Source organism: Oxyura jamaicensis, chromosome Z (genome assembly GCF_011077185.1).
Source record: "Oxyura jamaicensis isolate SHBP4307 breed ruddy duck chromosome Z, BPBGC_Ojam_1.0, whole genome shotgun sequence".
NCBI lineage: Eukaryota > Metazoa > Chordata > Aves > Anseriformes > Anatidae > Oxyura > Oxyura jamaicensis.
This window is the reverse complement of record NC_048926.1, coordinates 74,932,916-74,952,862: the sequence shown is the minus strand read 5'-3', so window position 1 is coordinate 74,952,862 and position 19,947 is coordinate 74,932,916. Positions and strand designations below refer to the sequence as shown.

The 19,947-nt window shown below is 45.1% G+C and overlaps 1 protein-coding gene across 3 annotated transcripts in view; it reads left to right on the top strand.

Annotated features, from left to right (window-relative positions):
- Positions 1 to 19,947, top strand: part of LPAR1 (lysophosphatidic acid receptor 1) — a 71,946-nt gene that overhangs the window by 48,207 nt on the left and 3,792 nt on the right. The window lies entirely within an intron of this gene.

Genomic DNA, 19,947 nt, shown 5'->3' with positions numbered 1-19,947 from the left:
TCAGGTTTGCTCAGCCAGACCTTCAGGCTTGGGTGCTGTGGGCACGAGGGTGCTGTGGGCACGAGCATTTCAGTCCATTCCATTAGAAAGACTGGCCTGTGCAGACAAGGTCAGTGATAACCAGGAGATCCCCTGCCTTTGTTATGTGTGTGCCCAAGCAAAAGAATGTAAGAATATAACACTAGCATATTTTCAGTTTCTGATAGTAGCATCAATGCAGAAAGATAATTTGTTCTTTGTTTCTGAATCAAAAAATTCTCCTCTGTCTCTTTTGTATGGTATCCAGTTTGCCCTCTGCAGCAACCATTTTGTTTAGATACCGCTGCATGTGAAAGAAACTGCTATGTATTTCTTGTAGTTCTTATTTGGACTGCCTTTTGAGCTTTCCAGACACGCATTAGCAGTTTGCAACTTGAAAACTTTGCCCTTCCTTCTCCTTGGAGGAGCAGAGGAATGCATTTGAGGAGATTACAAGCTGTTCTTCTATGTTAAGGTACAAGGTGAACGTAGCATGTGGCGTTCCTGCTGATATCCTCAGGTATTTCAGTCTCAGGCTCCATCTGAGAATGAGAAGTTTCTCTCTTTTTTTTTTTTTTTTTTTTTTTTTTCACCTGCAAAGAAGTTAGAGGGGTTGTGGGGTTGTGGTCTGCATTTGGGTAAGTTCAGAGCTATGCCTCCATTTTTGTACCTACAGCTTCACTTGAAGCATGTGACTTGTCGGCTGAGCCTATTTATAGTGAGTGTTTATATATACAATTAAGAATAGCAAAGGGCTTGCTTGGTCAGCATCTTTTCTGCCATAGGCTCCTGAGCATGTGCCATAATAAAGCCACAATCTCAATTTGCTAGCTGCACTTACCACACATGAAACTTTTAGGTTACCTCAGTTGCAGGTATGAGTTTTGAAAGCAGAAGGAGGTTTGCCTTTGATTTCTGGCAACCTGGCTTGCCAGAAATCAGGTGAAATGTAGGTAGTGCTGCTGGGAGTCACGTGGATGCTGGTGGGTTACTGGAACGGTTTCCCATCTTAGTGTGTAGAATGGATGTGGTAGGGTAGTGCACAAGTCTTGAAGGCTAGAAAAATCTGTAAGATTGACAGTAGGACAAAGGAAAGATTTGTAAGATAGGTAAATTGAGTGCAGTTTAGTTTGTGTTTTGTCTAAGATATTGACCACCCATAAGGTTAATCTGAAGCATGCAGCTGCAGCATGTCTACTGTTTTTCTCAGCATGCTGAGTCATATACCAAGCACCACTTAGGAAAGCAAGGACTGATTTTCCAAGAACTTATCATGCTAAAATTCTTAGTCTGAAGCTGACCAGTAAATAGTTCATGGTACAGAAAAGGAAATAGCTCTCTTGGTTCAGTGACAGTGGGTGAAACTTAACCAGGAGAGTGGAAGAGTGTCTGTACCTTGATCACAGAAGCTGATAGAAGGTGTTGTGAAATACAGAATAAATCAATGTTTCTTACAATGCTTGGCATATTTTCTGGAACTTGTGTGATTTCCCCATTCATTTATTTCAACAAAAAATTCTTTTGAAAATATATTTTATAGTATACATCAGTGGAATGCATTCATAATTTCCTGAAGAGGTTACAGATTTTCACCAAGTTGATGTAGGTACTTGTTGCATAACGAGGTGAATGGAGCAGGAGTGCAGAGAGCTGGCTTTTCACTTGCTCTTCCTTTGTTCTGGAGCCAGGATGTAGGCATCTGAAATGTGAAGGTTGGGGCAGTTCTTGGCCGTGCTGGGGTCCTCCTGCAACCTCTGCTGAAGAAGCATGCCTGCCCAGAGCCACAGGACAGGTGCTGGGGGCATGCAGGTGGCTGGTTTTGGCCTCCTCAGATTTCAGCAGGGGCTCCCATCCCAGCAACGAGTCCCCAACACCTCCTGTTGCCATGCCACCCCTCAACATCCCCCTGCCCATCCCTGCTTTGTGCCGCCTCACGGCACCATTTTCCTAAAAAGCAGAAAAATTCAGCTTCTTTCAAGTCAAAGCAAGGAGGGGTCAGTTTAAATAAATCAATAAAGTGAGCTAATTAGCCAGAAATAACTAACGTAGCATTCTTGAGATGAGGAAAGCACTCCGGTGTGCAGGGCATTGAAGCCCACGTGCCCCATGCACCATGTCCCGCTGTGTGCTGGTTCTGAACAGCAGGAGGCTTCAGGATGCTCAGCATTGCCTTGCTTGCCCTGCCAAGGAGGTGTGTGAAGTGTGGACAAGAAATGCAATCTCTTAAGCCCACAGCAAAGAATACATTAGTGCTTGGCACCATTTCCCGTGAAGTTTTCCTTTTATAAAATTTGGGGGGGCACTCTTCACCCAACCTCCTCTCCCCTCCCCTCTGTTCCTGTCTCCCAACTCCCTTTTTTTATTTGTGGCTTTACCTTTCTGCCTGCATTCAGCTAGCAGGCAGAGGCAGCACCTTTCAGAGCAGCCCAGCCGTTGCAATGGGAGTTGGGGAGCAAGGTGTAGGAGAATGTTGCTCTGGGCTCCTGGCATGGCAGAGAAAAGCAATTTCAGGCCTATTTCCCTAAAACAAAATATAGCCACCATCCTGATAGGTGTACATATCCAGAATATAGAGCTTTAGTCCTGGAAGAAGAGTTTTTGATGTTGTTGTTGTTGTTTTTTCTGAGTCTTTGAAACTAGATTGTGAAACAGAAGAAACATTTCTTGTGTTTTACACTGCCAATGACATCGAATCCCATGTTTTATTCAGCGGGCATTAAAAACAGATTTATTTAAACACTGAGTGAATCTAATCAAACTGTTGTCAGGAATGTGCTTTGAGAATACAACCTCTTACATTTCTTTTATGGATATGGATTTTAATTTCACAAGCAGATGACATTTTATTAACAGGAAACTGTTTATTTAGTGTGCTTTTTCTGTTTTTGTTTGTTTCTAATTTTGAAATGCTTTGGGTTTGTTTTTATTTTTTTGCTGAAATTACATGTTTCATGCACTGCAGTCCACCTGCGAGTTGTTTACTTTCAGAATAAGTTCTGAATGCCCAAGACACTTTCAGAGTTGTTAAAATAAATATATATTTAAAAACCTCACATTACTTTTGAAAATTGTACTTTTTTTTTCTTTTTTTTTTTTTTTTTTAAATCTTGGAATATTTAGAAAATAGGGGAATTAAATATTATGGTAGGAATAGAAGGATCCTTGCCTGCCAGGCTGCGTAGGTGGTCACTTGCTCAGAATATCTGTATTCAGATATATTTGCCTGGGGACCACTGGTTTGTGGGCCATCACAGCTGCAGTTCTCTCCCTCGTCAACATGTTCACAAGTCTAAGGAGCTTTGGATCACCTCCCCTATGGTGCTCAGGTTTTAAGAAAAAAAACAAAAACAAAAACAACAAAAAAAAAAACTGAAAATGCTCCCCCAGAGTGCTGATAATGGTTGGTGCTCAGAAACAGTGTAGGTGGCATCCGTGGTGGAGCAGCTTGTTGGCAGACACAGGGCTGCAGACTGACTGCTTTGCAGCTGGCACTGAGATGTGTTGTATTTTGGGGTTTCTGGCCTCCAATAACCCCCTCTGAGTCCACCCAAACAGAGGCCAGGCTGTCATGTTCACCCCAGGGACACCAGGTAGGGCTGGGGCGGGTTGATGCAGACAGCAGTTCTGCCTGTTTGGGTATTTTCCTTTGGGAGGGATGGCCAGGCACAGACTGGCTGGTGGTCCAGGACATGGCATTTGTGACAGTGCCTCAGGCTGCAGATGTGCCCTTCTCCATCCAAAACTCCTGGAGAGAGCTGCCCCCAGAGTGGGACAAAGAAGGAGTTCAGCATCTGGCTGTGCCAACACCAGGACTTTGCCTTGAACACTGCAGAAATCTGTGTAGGGACATTAAACAGGTAATAAAACCTGACCATGAAGTTACCTGTGACTCATACAGCAGAGCAGATCCTGCAGGGTGTCAGCTAAGGGATGTTTCCATTGCATCTTTCATTGCTGAGTGGAAGTCTCCCCAAAATTTAAAAAATAACTTAACAAAATGTTATATTTGTCAAAAGTTTTATGAGAGAGGTTCTGACATCCCAATTTTCATCTGAAGTTTAAGTTCACTGCCTCTTTCTGCTGCTGTTGCTTACAAACAGGAACGAGAAATGTATGCTGGATGTAACAATTTTATTGACTATATCTTAACTTCCATGTAAGAAAGCTGAAATCAATATATTTTTGCACATGCAGAAGGCTTCTGATACTGTTTTAGAGAGTTTTTTTGTTGTTAAGAAAGCAGGCAGTACTATGTGTAGAAAAAGCACTAGTATTGCTTACAAAGCTGAATTTATGATTTTGCAGGCAGCATTTTGCAATAGTGGTATGGTGGACCCCTGCATATGCTTTCTAAATCTGTTGTAGTGTGAAATGTGTGTCGCCACATCTTGAAACTATCTCCTCCACTATAAATAAATAAATAAATAAATAAATAAAAAGAAAATTAAAAAAAAAAAAAAAAGAAACACAAAGTGGTTGGAAAAGTCAGGCACATTGCCAGCATTTTAAAGAGCTGTTAGAGAAGAGCTTCTAGGGTAGAGATAGGTTCAGAAACTTCCTGAAGCAGCATGAGAGATATCAGTAACAGAAACATCCAAAAACGGTTAATCATTTGCTAACTCGCTTCGCAGATGAATCGTCCTGCGGTGTAGGTGGAGGGGACTTGTGCTGGATAATTTCAATCGTTGGATTATTTTCATCTCTTGAGACCGAGGTGCGTGTACAAGGACTGTGAGGATGGCCGCTGCTTCACATTCGCCCTCAGCACCATGCCCTCAGCTCTCACCCCAGGACTTGTCTGGAGCTCACAAGCTCTCAGCAGCCGATCAGTGTCCCTTCATCACATATTGGAAGCAATTGTCTCCACCGTTGTCCCCCACCTTGAGAACTGCCACATGTGAGGTGTTTTGGGTGCCAGCAGGCCTCATGGAGGGTGTGCACGACCCCTCTGGTGCCTGACAGCCTGCTGGGCCCTGCGCGGCCCTTTTCACCAAGAAGGCAAAAAGCAGAGGAGCCCTGGCTTCTTCTTCTGGTCCATCTCCCAGTGACATCACCCAGACAGCCACGGCACGTCCCTCCATACAGGGATGCTCAGGTGCTTTTCCTTTCACCACCCCTCAGAACAAAACAAGAAAACATTTAGATGTCCTTGAAGCCAGCCAGCACAAACACAGTTGCAGCAGTGGCTTAAACAACTGCTGTAAGTGCTATATTAAACAACACACTTTTGGAAAGCTACACTGTGCTAAATAAGCCACAGAGAGATGTAAGGGCCATTCCTCAATTTGCAGTCCTTTCCTGCTCCCTGCTTAGCACGTTGCAGATCACTTTAATTATGAATACTCTCCGGGGGGGGGCGCGGCCCCCAACAACCCAGGAGGAAAAGAAATTGCCCTGCACTGTGGCAAGGAATGGTTTTGTCAGCAAGTGTCTGGTGATTATTCAGCACAGGATGGAGACATCTTGTAGTCTAGTGATGCTGGCTTAATGGGACAGCCTCCCAAATTATCACAAAATTCAGAGAGTAAGTCTGGGAACAAGGACGACACCAGGTCACCTGTGTCCCCCTTCTGTTGTAAATAACTTCTGGAGTTGTCTCTTTCCATGTTTTGCAGTTTTTTCCACAGAACTTTTCTGAGGAGAAACTTCAGCTTTAAATTGCATTTGCAAATACTTGCATGCATCTGCTCTGGTGATGTGCAGGGCTCCTGCAGGTGCCAGTGCACACTGCCGTTCCCTTACCTGCTCTCAAGCCTCCTGACAGGGTGTAGTGTACTGCATTTTGTGGACAAACTCATTCCCTTGCTGCTTGATGTGTTAGTTCTTACTGTGCCCTGCTCCATCTACTGTTAATTATTGCATTTCCCACTCAGAATGCCTGGATTGCGGCAGCTTTGAAGCACAGACCTGCTGCTAGCAGCAGCTTTGATGGCTATAACTGAACTAAACTTTCTCCTGTCAACCTCAAAGTCCTTCCCAAATTGACCCTGATGAACACAGGCATTATTCTGTGGTGCAGAATAAGGAGGAGATGAGGAACATCCAGGCTGTGCATCAGAGACAATTTTTTTTTTCCTTTCTTTTTCTCTTATATGAATGTGATAAACTGGCAACTGCAGTAATGTATAGAGTGTAAAGACCGGAGTCCAACAGCAGCAGACTTTGGTCTCAAGGGAACTTCCCTGACCAACTGGGAGGACAACAAAAACCAGCACTGTCTGAGCAGTAATGTTTGTGACTTGCTGGAGCCAAGCCCTCCTGTGTAGGAGGGGAGCATGGAAGTCATAGTGGTGCTCCAGCACCTCTATTCTCTCCCGTGTCCTTCAGTAGGTAGGTACAGCCCTGTTTTTGAAAACAGTGGTCAGTGTAGGAGGATGGCAGCTGCACCACAGCCAGCACCCACGTGCTGAAGCACCGAACCCAGCATCAGCAGTTCCCATAGGGTGCCAGCACCAGGGGCTTTGCAGAGCACTCAGGCATAAGCTGGTGACATTCCATGCATCTTACCTGCAAAGTGTCATTTGAGGAAGGAGTGCAGTCAGGGATAAACAACACCAGTGGTTTTTTTCAGGAAAGTGCTGGAAATACCATGGGGTTGTTAAACTCACTGTCAGTTGGTCATGCTCCCAGCCTCCTGTCACCATTGAGCACCAATGGGCACAGTTATGTGTCAGGGTTCAAGCAACAGGACAGCAGCAACAGAACACTTCAGCATCAAGCAATACAGTTGTGGTGCCACCAACTGTCTAAAGCAGCTGAAAGCTGAGTGATTTTGGAGCAGGATGCTGCATCCCTCACTGACTGCCTCTCCAAGAAGGTAACTGAGGCAGAAGATCATGTGCCCTACTCTTCCCTATGTGTAGCTTGCACAATAGCTAGCAAGAGCCCAGCAGCTCTGCAGCCTGTTGTGCTGCTTGTTTTGGGACTTTTTATGTGAGGCACAGCTGTGATCCATCCCCAGGCTACAAAGCCTGCCTTCTTAGGAGAAGCAGCTGGGGCCATGGGCTCTTCCTGCAGAGCTGACATGGCCTCTCTTCCTTCTGCACTCATCCCTGGTTTTGCTAGCCTGGCTTTTCTGTGCCTACAGCTTTGAGCTGAGCAGATAAATGATGTGAAGCCAGCTAGGACCACCAGGATTTTTCATTGACATCCACCAAAGGCTGATCTGAGGGCGCATCAGGGCTCCCCCACTTACACCTCCCTTTGCACAGGCATTTTTGTCAATGTTACCGCAATATATCCTTCACTGTAACACATTTAAAAAGAAAATGAGGTCAGCTGTGATTGAATTCCTTTAGCCTGTTTGGGTTTTTGTTCTTATCTCAAGTTAAAAAAAAAAAAAAAAAAAAAAAAGCTGTGTATTTCACATAGAGCACCAGGAGTACTTCTTGGAAGCAATTACTTTGCTGAGTAGATGGATTTTGCAAGCAGTTTGCTTACATTGTACTAATTGCTTTCTTTTCCTTTTTTTTTTTTTTTTCCAAAAAAAAAAAATCCTGAGTAGCGTGCCTTTTGCCTCAAAGGTCTCCATTTATCTCCTGCTGCTTTCCCTTTGCTTTAGGTGCAAGCCCTCAGATAACTGCTCAAAAACAACTGCAGAAAACTTCCAAACTCATACATCAATATGGCTACCCCAAAATAATCAGACTTAATTGTGAGCACTGCCAAATTAAAACATCTGAATGATCCTGCAGGCACTGTTTTTGGTCTGTGCTGTGGGAGGAACACTCAATGTTGCTGCTGTAGTATTGAAATAAAAACAAAAGTTGCTGTGTCCCCACATTCGATCTCCTGGACATGTGCTGTCACTGCAGTGCCTGTGAGCACAGCCTGTCTACATGGTGCTGTAGGTTTTCATCCTGGAGCAATCCAGGAGCTGGCAGCAGGAACCTGTGGAGGTGTCTTTAAATCCCAGAGGCTCTGTTCCACCTTTTCTGCTGATCCATAACTTTGCTGCCTCATCAGCCCGATGGCTGAGCTGCAGACAGCTGCAGCAGCTGAAGGTAATCCAGCTGGACATTGCATTTAGGGTTTGGTAGCAGACCTGGTCCTTCACTTGCTCTTTCACCAGGGAGTAACAGCAGATGTACACTAGCTAGGTCTTCCATTTTGCAACCTGCATCCATGATTACAACACTGTGTTGTTTCAAGTGGAAGGATGCATACCAAGACCTTCTTTTGAAGACTGATAACCTTGCAGAAACTTCTTGTGTGAAAAGCACGAGAGAGCCTGGAGGGGCCTTTTGTTTTTCCTTTAGGGGTCTGCTCTCAATGAAGCTGTACCTTTTTTTGACCATTTGTTTTCTACTACTGCTTCTGGAAGACAGAGGAGATGTGATGTCTTTGATGGGTGTCTCCCTGCTTATATGTTGTTCCCTTTCCCTGAACTGATGTCCAGATCCTATTTCTAGAACCTCTTCTTTCTGAGTTATCAGAGCAGCACATCACACAGATGTGACCAGTGCATATAGCATTCAGGATTGGTGGGAGGGGATCAGAAGGATCCAAGTGCGATCCCAAGCATGCAAAACAAATTAAGCTTGTTTTTCGGATGCCACTTTTTTGTCATTCTCTGCATGCAGACTCAGGCTTTCCAAGTGTGTAGCAAATGCTTTCATGGGTGTCTTCTGCCTCTGGCACCCCATAGTGTGGCCTGCCTGGTGCACAGCTGGTCTGACACATTTGATCAAACTGGTGTTACTGGTTATTTTAAAAAGTAAAGTACCATCCTACAACATATAGTAGCTATGTGAAGTATTACCAGATCAGCTCTAGTCTGCATCTCAGAGAGTTGTTTAAAATGCCTTATGTGTTTTGAAAACATCTGGATGGTTTTGTTCTCAACCAGCAAAGGTTTTACACTTACCCTCACCTACATCTTGTGCTCCGTGAGGACCAAGGTTCCTGGCTGGGAGGGTGCTAGGAAAGAAACATTCCCAAACTCCTGCGCAGTGGGAGCAGCACGCTTCTCCGAATGCTCCTGGGGAGCCACAAGTAGCTCTGTGCTGCTGGGAGAAACCGGTATCCACCCTAGTCTGAAGACAGGTGGACATGGAAAATAATTAACATCATCTCTGGTAGAGTCATTAGGGAGGCCAAGTGTCTGGGGGAAACAGAGATGGCTCCCTTGTGCCCAGCAGCAGCAGCAGCATCACCCAGAACAAACCCAACTACAGTCAGGACACATCAAAACTCTCTGCAGAGAAAGTAATGATGTTAACCTTCCTTCCTCACTGGATAGGTAGGGGCTGGATCGAAGTGACCTTCATCTGTCACTTCTCACAGGCATGCCCAAGAGGGACGGAGGTGGCTGGGAACCAGCCTGGTTCTGCCATTGGAAGTGTTTCAGCGTTCTGCCACAATACAATTGCTCTTTCATGAGTAGGTGGGAGTGAGTGAACTGAAAGAGTATGCCTTGCACTATTTCTTTTGTTGTTGTTACTTCTTCTATCGTAGCCCAAATCCACAGTCCATTATGAGGAAGCTGACACAAGCAGTGTGCCAGAGGTTAGAGTCGCATCCTCAGAAACATGCAGATTGAGCAACCTTTAATGTGGTATGATAGTGTTCTTTTTTTGTGGTTTCAGAAGCTATTTATATAGAAATCTTTAAGCCACAGTGATGCAGGATGTGGTGGTAACACAGTAGCTGAAAGGCAAGCACTATTCTTGGGCACTTCTAGGTCCCATGCTTTGCTTACCAGGGGTTAAACTTAGACCTGGACAGCACACTGCCAGAGGTACAGCACTGCTCCTGAAAAGCATCTGGGACACAAGAACTGATCTGCTGTGCCGAATCAAACTCACGTCATTGGTAAATACATGAATATGGGGAAACTCACTTAAAGACTCATCATTGGCCTAACTCAGAAGCAGTTTTTGGCTAACTTCAGGGGGGATGAGACTGGGGTCCCCTCCTTCACAAGGATGCGGGGTGTCTCATGCATTCTGAATTTCTCCCTTGCTTTGATTTTTACCTGCTCATGCTGGATTGAGGACATAATGCAGAACTGTGCAGAGCATCACTTCCCCAGTAGATGTATTTCAGCATTTCCAGCAGCCGAGACAAAGGACCAACTGAAGATGTACCTTTTTTTTTTTTTTTTTTTTTTTTTTTTTGAATAAAGCCTTATTTGGCAATGTGATTCTCAAGTAAAGGCTAAATTTTATCAATGTGGTCTTCTGTGTTTGCCTGAAGAGTTTTAATCAGTATCGATTCAGTGATAGTATGCACAAGGGAAATTACAGAGAAGCTGCCACTGGAATTCAGATATTCACCAACACCAGTGAAACATTTCCAGGCTCGTCACTGTATCTCCTATTTTAAGTATGGGAAATACTGTTTTTACCACAGTTAAATTATATGCTGCAGGATGGCAAACACCCTTCTGACAGGGGGTGTACACTGCCTACTGTACACTTTTGCAATGCTTCTTTCTGCATGATAATATTTTAATGAATCCACAGGCTGGTTTCATAGAGGTTGATAAAGCACTTGTCTTTGATTCTCCCTGACATCTAAGACTTAAGTTACAGTATGAGGTAATCTTATCCAGACAGTGAACATCAGGTGTTCGAAGGCAAACCAGAGGCATCTGTGAGAGCTAAGAGGTTGTTGCTTACCTTTAAATCACATCTCATCTGCGGAGTAGAAAGACAAGCTAGAAGCTGTGTTTTCTGCCTATCAGCCTCATCTAGACAGGTTTAAATGAGTACATGTAGAATTAAGTTCTGAAACCTGGAACTTACCCCTCTGATAAGCTGTCAGTATAAACTAACCACAAAATCAGGGTGGTTAATCACTCAGTGGTTAACTGAGTAATCACTCAGTGAAGTGCTGTGCCATGCCTGTCTGCTGTCCTAAGGCTTTATCCTGCCTCTGCTCTATCATAGCTCTTTGTAGATGTTTCAGTGGTTGGGTGATAGCAGAAGTGATGTCCTTTGAGCCTGGACACCCTCCTTCTCCATGTGAGAGCTGCTTCAGCTGTGGCATGTACAGGGGACTTGCGTGCATGGTCTACCCCAGGCTGCTGCTGCTTTCAGGCAGTATTTTTTTTTTGTTAATGTTCAGATCAGGAGTAGGAGGTCTGCTTGGGAAGGAGGCTATCCCAGCAAATCCAAAAGACCATCTGATTGTCCAGGAAGACATATTCTGGAGTTCCCTAACCACAAGAGCTCCCTCCCTGTTGTCCATCTCAATCTGGAGCTCTGCTCTTTGCTTTGCCAGGGAGGCACAGATGTCACAATTGATTCTGCTCTAAAATCCGTGTTTTGTGTAACTGAACTTATCACAATTGTTTCAAGGGATGTCCACCACACCTTACCAGTTAGCTATCATTGGATATATTCCACTAGGGCTCAAATAAAAGCACACACAGATTTCTTGCAGTTGAGTGTACAGCGGTGCCATTTCAAGTGTCTCTACCCTTTTGTAGCACTTTGTCCTGTTCACAGTCTGGTACGAGTATGGGAGAAGCTGTTTTTATTCCTATTAAGGAAGCAGATAGAGGCTAGTATGTTCCTTCTAACATTACTAGTTTCATCTTACGTAAGAATCTAAGCAGGCCTTTACACATTAAGTTGCATCCACCCATGCTTCATTTGGAAACTTGTGTTGCAACTGGAGCTCATCCAAAGATAATACCAGCAATACTTAATGTCCCTGACAACAAAGGAAAATACAATTAAACAATCTCATGCACCAATGTTGCTTGAAATCTGCTAAACAAAGTGTATAGCTTAAGTGTGGCATTGTGACCATCCCCGGGAAAGTGCCAGAGTACACGGGGGGTTTACAGATTCCCAAAAGAAAAGCAGGGAAAGCAGTATTTTTTTTTTTTTCAACACCGCCATGAAAGATTTTCCTGTGCTTAAAACCTGCAGGTAGTTACAGGAGCGAAGAAACGCCCAGGTCCCTGGCATATTAAATATACCTTGGAGGCACAGGCAGAACGGAGTGCAGCTTGTGAGCTGCCTGCGGGGTGCCAGCTGTCCTGCTCCTGCCTGAGGTGACCTCTGGCCATGAGCCTTCATGTGTGGGTGGCATGGCCACCATGAGGACTTTGGGGTTTTCCACTCTCTGCTGACCCGCAGGGCTCCCTCACGGCTGATGCTGACAGAAGGGATGGGGTTCTTGTCATTGTCCATGGAGGCATAGGTGCACGTGAAGGGCGTTTTGTGTGTCTTCAGGCCCATCAGCTCAGAGTCACCACAGGGCCACTGCTTGTCACCCCCAGCTGCCACACAGCAGGCCTGAAAGCCTTGCCAATTCCTCTTGCCTCTGGGACACGTCTGTCCCCCACCCAGTGTGTCAAGTCATGACCATGAGCAACCACTGCCAGTAAAGAGGAGGCTGAATTTCAGCTAGGAGGTGCAAGTGGGATGCCAGGTGTGACTGAAAGGTGATTTCTTGCTCCTGACTTTCCCCATAGCTCTGTTGCATGTGTTTCTTTGTCCCGTGTCACCATGGCCCAGGGACACCATCACCATGAGCCCCAGGAGCCTCTGATTAGCAGGACTTTTGTGCTCCTGTTCCATCTAAGCTACCGCCTCCAGTTTGGGACTGCATGAGCATTTCTGTCTGCAGTAAAGCATAAAGGCTCTTGTAGAAAGGCTGAAAGCTGAAAAGGACACTGAGGTTTCCTCTGTGTGTCAGGTTTTTGGCAATGGAAAAACTCCATGGGGACTACTGTTTGTCTTTACACAGAGATAAATACTCAAATTGCTTTGGCAACAGCCGGGCCTTTGTTCAGAGATTAGCTTCACATATCTTTATGAATTTAGAAATCAGTTGGAATCCTGACCATTGGCACTTAATGACTTCCTGTTTTTGTCTAAAATGCCTTTTTCATAGATAAATGGCTTACTTTTGTCTTTTGTGGGGGGAAAAAATAAAAAAACACTGTCTCTCTCCTGCAGTCATTAGATCAGTGACGAAATCTGTTTTCCCTTGACAACCTTTTGAGTTGAGGGATTCAAATGGATGTGGATAAGCTGCCCTAGGCTCAAGCGATTCCTTTTCTTTTCTGAAAGCAGCTCGCACATGCCATCTTTGGAGGATGTCCTTTAAAACAGTGACAAACATACATTTGAAACAAGGGGATATCCAAACACCTTTGGTTTGCACGTGTCAGTTGAAAAACATTCCCAGTCACCTAAATTTGCAATAGCATTGATTTCTCCTGCAGAGGTGTCAACTAGAGGCTCTTTGAAGGTGGCCAGGTCAGCTGGCCAGAGATCAGCAAATTCATCTCTCTGTGCTAACCTGGGCTGGAGTTTAATGAGTACCCATGAAATGAACCAGCCAGTTCTGATGGCTTGCTTCTGCTCACATCTCATTTTCTCATCATTTTTTTTTTTTTTTTGATTTGTTACCATCCATCCCTAGGCAAGCTGGCTTGAGGAGGCAAAGGCACGTGCTGGAAGAGAAGGCCAAAAGGTGTCAGCCACCCCAAAAAGTCCCTTTGTCAACCATGCATGCACTAAATTGAAAAATCTAGCAAACCTGTCAGTTTTCCTTGTGAAATTGTGAAAAACTCTTGGAGGTTTGCTCCCTGTCCATAGGGAAGTCATGATTTTGTCTATGATCTGCAAATTCAGATTTGCTCAGCTCATAGGAGACTAAAACAGGGGTCCTTGGGATGGGGCAAGCTGTGAAGGACAGGCTGGTAGCTCATAGCATAGAGATCCTCCTCCCGTACACCTCCTAGCTGGGTGTTTTCTCCTATTGCCTGGGTTCTCTTGCTCCAAACCATTTTTCAATAATTATCTGTAAGATACTGTTTCATGAAGATGGATGCAGATTTTTGTTAGCTTTCCTTTGTTCTCATTTCCCATTTTGCACTGCTGGAGATATTCCCTCTTCCCCTCACACACAACCCACCAGTGAAATTCAGGTGTGAAACCCAAAGTTTCTACAGCATCAGAGTTTCTCAGCCAGGATACATGCCTGATAGAAAGCAGCATTTTGTGCTCAATCAGAAACACAAAGCATGGTAAGCCCCAAGCCTTCTGGAGCCTGTGGATGGAGGTGCAATATCTCATTTTTTTTCAGACTTTGGCAAATCTAGCAGGGGATTATTTTACCTTTCTTAACCTGGTCCATTTGTGGTAGCCACATTTTATATTCTAGCATAAAAATTCCATGGGTGAAAGCAAACCTTACCCCAATGCCATCTATTTCCAGCAGAAAACTACAGATAACAGCAACAACTGTGTTTTCATTCAGTAGGAACTATAAGCTATATTGTAGTAATGTTGTGGCAAAATCAGGGACAATGATGTCAGACTAACATTAGAAGAATGACGCCTACGCTCTGTATGTTTACAGCTCAATAAATGGTCTTCACAGGTCCTTTGCATATATAATAATGCAGCATTCATTTCAGATTTCATTCTATAATATTTCTATCTGGGGAAAACAATACATAGCTATAAACGAGAACTGTTTCATGCAGTATGTATCTCCATTTGAGCTACACACACAATAATATGTAGGGTGATAAGGAGGCTTATTGATAAAGCTTTACAGATGGCAAGGGCATGAAAAAGTGCAGTTGTGCTGCAGCTGATGAGGTTTTTCCCCAGCTTGCATAGCAAGCAGCTGTCCCTGCTGAAGGTGTCATTGTGCTGGGAAATATCAGGCATTTCTGAAGCCTTTTGGCTACAGCTCTGTTAAATACAGCCAGGGCTCTGTGCTTTTATGTTTGTTTTTAATAAGCAAGGCAGATGTAACACAGTTTCCTCCACATCTCCACCACCTTGCTGCACAACAGACAGGCCACTACATGCCTGCAGCTCGTTTTGGATGCTGCAGTTTCTGTTTTCTTTCTCCATGCTTTCCTGTGGGTGCAGCACAGACCATTCAGGTCTGTGCTGCTGTGCTCCTGGGGAAGTTGTGTCCCCACGTCATTGCAGCAAGAACCTGCTCCCTGTCGGTCACCAGTGGTGGTGCTCAGTGTCCTTCTCTCTCTTGGTCCTCATTGTCCTGCTGGAAGAAGTGGTGCAGTTGTCCATCATACTCTGACACCAGGATGGGATTTGGAGAGGACAACCTCTCCTCTTGCTCACTAAATTGAGCCCTTTCCATATTTTCCTCCCCCACCACTCCTCTAGATGAGGAACCTGCAGGTTGGGCTTCAGATCATACCAGCAAACAGCAAAGTCAGGGTGGACACGCGGATGAGTGGAAGAGGGCTCACAGCAGGGACACACAGTGGTTAAGGCAGAGAAAAGAGGTGTTTTAGGACAGGGATGTATTGGTGTGGGTCACATCTCACCAGAGCCTGAGAGTAACCTCCCTCACACCCCTTTCCCTCCTTCCAGCTCTGGTTTGCTGCCTTCTGCTTGAAATGCATTTTTTATCCCCATTCACGAGAAGCAGAGGATGCTCCGCTCTGCGCATGGGAGATCAGGGTATGAGCAGCAGTGGTGTGTGACTTGGCAGGAGCAGCTGCACTCCTTTTATCTCACCACTGTGAGCGAGGGGAAAATAAATGTTCATGGAATAAATGCAGGCTGTCTTCATCCAAGGCGAAAAGGCTGAATAAAAAAAAAAAAAAAAAAAAAAAAAAAAAAAAAAATGGTGCCGCTTAGGAAATGCTTTGCCTGCTAACCTTAGAACTTTCAAGAGCAGATATGACTGGGCTGGGTTGTGTCCTTGGCCACCACAGGGACACAGGGGGACAGGGGCACTTACCTGTGCTTGGTTTAGGGTCTGTGCAGTGTCTGCCCTTCACTTCACTGAAAAACAGAAGAAAACTCCTTAAGACATACTGGGAACATTTCTCCTGCCCTCTTCAACTTCTTTACTATTAACCATGTCCAATCTTCTGGCTGTGTGTGCTTCTCAGGTGTGGGGACCTGTACTTGCTTTGGCTATAACCAAGTTTCTATAAATACAGGTATCAGTGTGAGACAGTCTCCACTGGCAGGAAAAAAAATCATCCCAAAAGGTCTGTTCTTAGCAATAAACTAAACCATGGCATGACTGCCTGTGGTAGCACAGATGTGATTTGTCTCTCAGGTACAGCCTTAAAGCAATATTTCTGTGTGTTGTTTACCTTAGCCTTTTTTCCTTCTGTACTGTATGAAATTTGTTGTGTTGTTTTTGCAGACGTGCATTAGAGGACTGAGGACTTAGCAATAAGTGACTAGTTTGTTAGTGTTTATCCTCATGTGGTAGTATGTTTCCTTTCTGCTGCTCTTTTCTTGGAGTTGTTTTCTCTTTTGTTTTTCAAGTTGCTCATTTTTGTGTGATTTATCATGCATGGTTTCGTGTGTCTATTGCCCACAACAGTTTTTACTCCCTCGCAATCACATCTTGACATGATGCCACACTTACTCAGGAGTTTCCAGGCTTGCAGCTACCATGGATTTTATTTCAATCCAGACAGCTGCACCGGACAGGGGTTTGGGGCAGACGTGATGCAGTCATACCATGGTCATTGGAAAGCCCTCAGTACAACCTCCCCACAGCATAGCAAGCCAGACTATGCTTGAGGAGCTGGAATTTCAGCCCTGAGTGAGATGTATCATCACAGAGCAAGTTCCAGAAGATGCGATTAGTGTCATGACTGCATTGTTGTAACTCAGATTTGTGCTTCCCAGTCAATAGGGATGCTTCCCCTCTTGTCTCATTAAATCTTGTTAAAGGATGCTGTGCTATTTTCCCTGTTCCCCTAAGCTTTCCCACCCCTCAGCCTGATGGGCATTTCCCAGACCCAGAGGGCAGACCTTGGCCATGCACTGTGGAGATGTTGCTCACGCTACAGACCAGCAGTCAGGTCACGTCCAGGTGGGGACAGCACCCTACAGGCTACCAGGGCTGGAGGCATCACCCCAGGGTGCTCTCTGTGCAGACAACTCAAGGACTTAGCATCTGCAGCTTCTTATGTGCATGTTGGGCTCTCCTAGTGCCATGGCAGGCTGATGACATACCCATACAGGTGATCAGGTGTGATTCCTTGAATGCAGTAGATCTGCTTTGTATGTCCTTGTAACACAGTTTTCACAGCATTTATAAAATGCTAAGATGCAACCTGGAAGTTGCTCACTTTGTGCTCCTCTTGGTTCTGTTCCTGAGCAGAAAAATACATCAAGACTTTGAAGTACGCTGAAGGCTTCTCAGTATATAGACAGCTTTTTGGATCTCCTTGTTTTATTAGATGTGCTATTTTTAGGTCTTCTTTGTTGGTGAAATCAATGCACAGCAGATTTCAGAAAAGGGAAGAATTTAACCTCACTTTTAGCTTGGTATCACTTTACTTTGACAAATATTCCAAGAAAGAAGTAGAAAAAATAAACTCCAAGCTTTTTTTCATTCCAGGGGAAGAATTCCACATTTAGCAGATGACCTAAATCTGAAGTAGCAGGAGCCTGACACTTTTACTTTCCTTGCATTGTACCTAATTCAAACACACCCTCATCCTGAGTGATGCTTTCCAGTATTTTCCAGGGCACTGACAGTTAAATAACAAGTGAGAGGAAAACCAAGTAAGAGGCATTGTTTGTGTCACCATTTGCAAGCACTTAGCTTAATAAGCCACAGGAGCCATTAGCATGGTGGGAAGTTTTCCTAGGAAAATGCCAGGGGCTAAAGGGAAACAAAACCCGCTAGACTGAATGGGGCTGGCTTCAATGACTTTCCTTCCCAATAACAAATGTCTGTTCTGAAACCTGAAACTCGCACTGTGTGCCCAAAGTTCAGTCCTGGATCTTGTGTGGAAGAAGCTGCGTGGAAGAAACCAGATGGGAAGTCGGCAGGGTCTGCCATGGGGGGCCAGGGCAGGCCAAGTTACCTCTGGGGTCTGGAGTTACACCTGTCTTCTGCTCTCCACAGCCTCATCATCAGCTGGCACAAGCAGCAGGGTGGCAGCATGCAGAGTGACAGCTTCCTCTGCTCTCAGAGCTGTCCCGGGCATCAGCCCTATATTTTTTCCTTTTATCTTTAAGGGCAGAATGAGGAGCATGGAGAGTTTAGTTGCTTGCTGGACCACAGCCCTCTTTTTCTGGAGTGCAACCATGTCAGGCCTCAGCATGTAGTTTATTGGACCTACCTGGGATACTGAGGAGCCTTGAGAGGCTCTAAAACTCCACCTGAGACCAATGATCAGTGCAGTGAACTGCATGTGGACTTCTGTCAATGATGTTGGGACTGTCTCGGGGGCTAATGGCAACCTGCCTCACCATACTGCTGCCTCTTGTTGCTGCTATTAACGTATCCAAAACTGATAGCAACAGAATGTGCTGTTTGATACATTTAGTTTCTCCACAAAAAGATTTGAAACCAAGCAACAAAAAATGCTGGAAAATTGGAAGCTTTCAATTGCAACTTTGAGCAACCCTAAGAGAGCCTTTCTGTCAGCCCCATTGTTCCCACATTGGACTTCTCTGCTACAGGCTGGGTGAGGATGCTGTCATCATCTTTTGTCCTTGACTGGAAATCCCATGACTTGCAGAGTTCCCGTCTCTGATGTTATTCTCCAGAGGCAGCCTGTAATGAAGAAAATACATGCCGAAGCTGGAACAAAGTCCACCACTGCCTTGCTAGCTAGGAGGTTGAGCACAACCTCCACAGCTTCTGCACAGCTTCTGCAGCGAGTGGTTGACTTTGGAAGATTTTCTCAGTTTCTGCAGAAACGAGCCTAGCAGGGCTGCTCTGTGAGGAAGGCAGCCTCTGAATCAGCCTGGGCCATCCTGCATATAAAGAGATGCGGTTTTCTACTGTTGTAGGAACAGGTATGGGTAAGGGACAAAAGAACAAAATCCTCTGCCCAGGCTTCAAGTGCTGTTTTCCAGGCCTGCTGGAATTTGAAAGAGCTGCAGACAAAGGCTATGAAGTGGACTCGTGTTTGATGCCACCTCACAGTGGGAGAATTTCAGCCCTATTCTGTAAATATGCTGCCAGCTCCTAACAAAGTAATCTAGCAAAAGGAGTCAGGGCTTTTTATGGGCAGCTGGCAGCTAGCCTCCCCGCTTCTTGCCCTGTGTCTGTTGTTGACCAGCAAAGTGATAGGCTTAGAGGGCCACTGTGGCATGACTGTTTGCAAGCAAATTTGGTTTGGGGTTGTTTTTTGGTGCATTGAAAACCTGTGTGTGCTTGCCCGGTTGGCAACCAGTGTCTTGTAGCACAGCACACCCTGCAAAGCCATTCAGAAACTGCTCTTCTGCCTGATCTGGGTGAGCGGTGTCTGAAAGGAGAGGTGTCTGCATGGCGTGCAGCTGCTGCTGCCCAAACTGGAGACAGCAGGCAGCATGGCAGAGTCTGACTGAGGGCAGCTATGGGACCCACGGAGCTCACTGACACCAAAAAAAAAAAAAAAAAAAAAAAAAAAAAAAAAAAAAAAGGGGGAGGCAGTATATTAGCAAATACCATGGTGAGACAAGAACCTGCTAGAAACAGCGTTGGCCAGGCAGTGCTGGGAAGCCCTCAGAGCTGCTCTTAAGCCCGCCGGCTGATGATAAGACCTCAGTTCCCACCCCCACCAAGCATGTCAGCCTGGAAGATCTCAGGAGCACTGTCTTTGCTCTGACAGGATCTGTGTGCAAGGGCTTCCCCCATCATGCCCAGATTCACAGCCTCCATAACCCTGCAAGAAGTTAATATCACTGTTTGACTCAGTATTCCCAGTAAAATGTGAGGCATTTTGATTTAATTTCTGCACTGAGCTCCAAATGTTGTTCTGGGCTTTGTCCCCATAAGGGCTTTGCAGAGCAGAGAAAGGAGGGGGAGGCATTTTAATCAGGGTAAGGCTCTTTGGCATTTACACTATTGAAGCCCGAGGAGTCTCTCAATTTCTGTTGAATAGAGCCCTAAGAAAAGGAGTAGATCTGTTGAAGGACAGCATTTCAGTGCAAGAAGGATGTGTGTTTAGGACTTTCCATTACATAATAGGGCTGAAATGGATTAACAAGACCCAGGCTTTCTTTT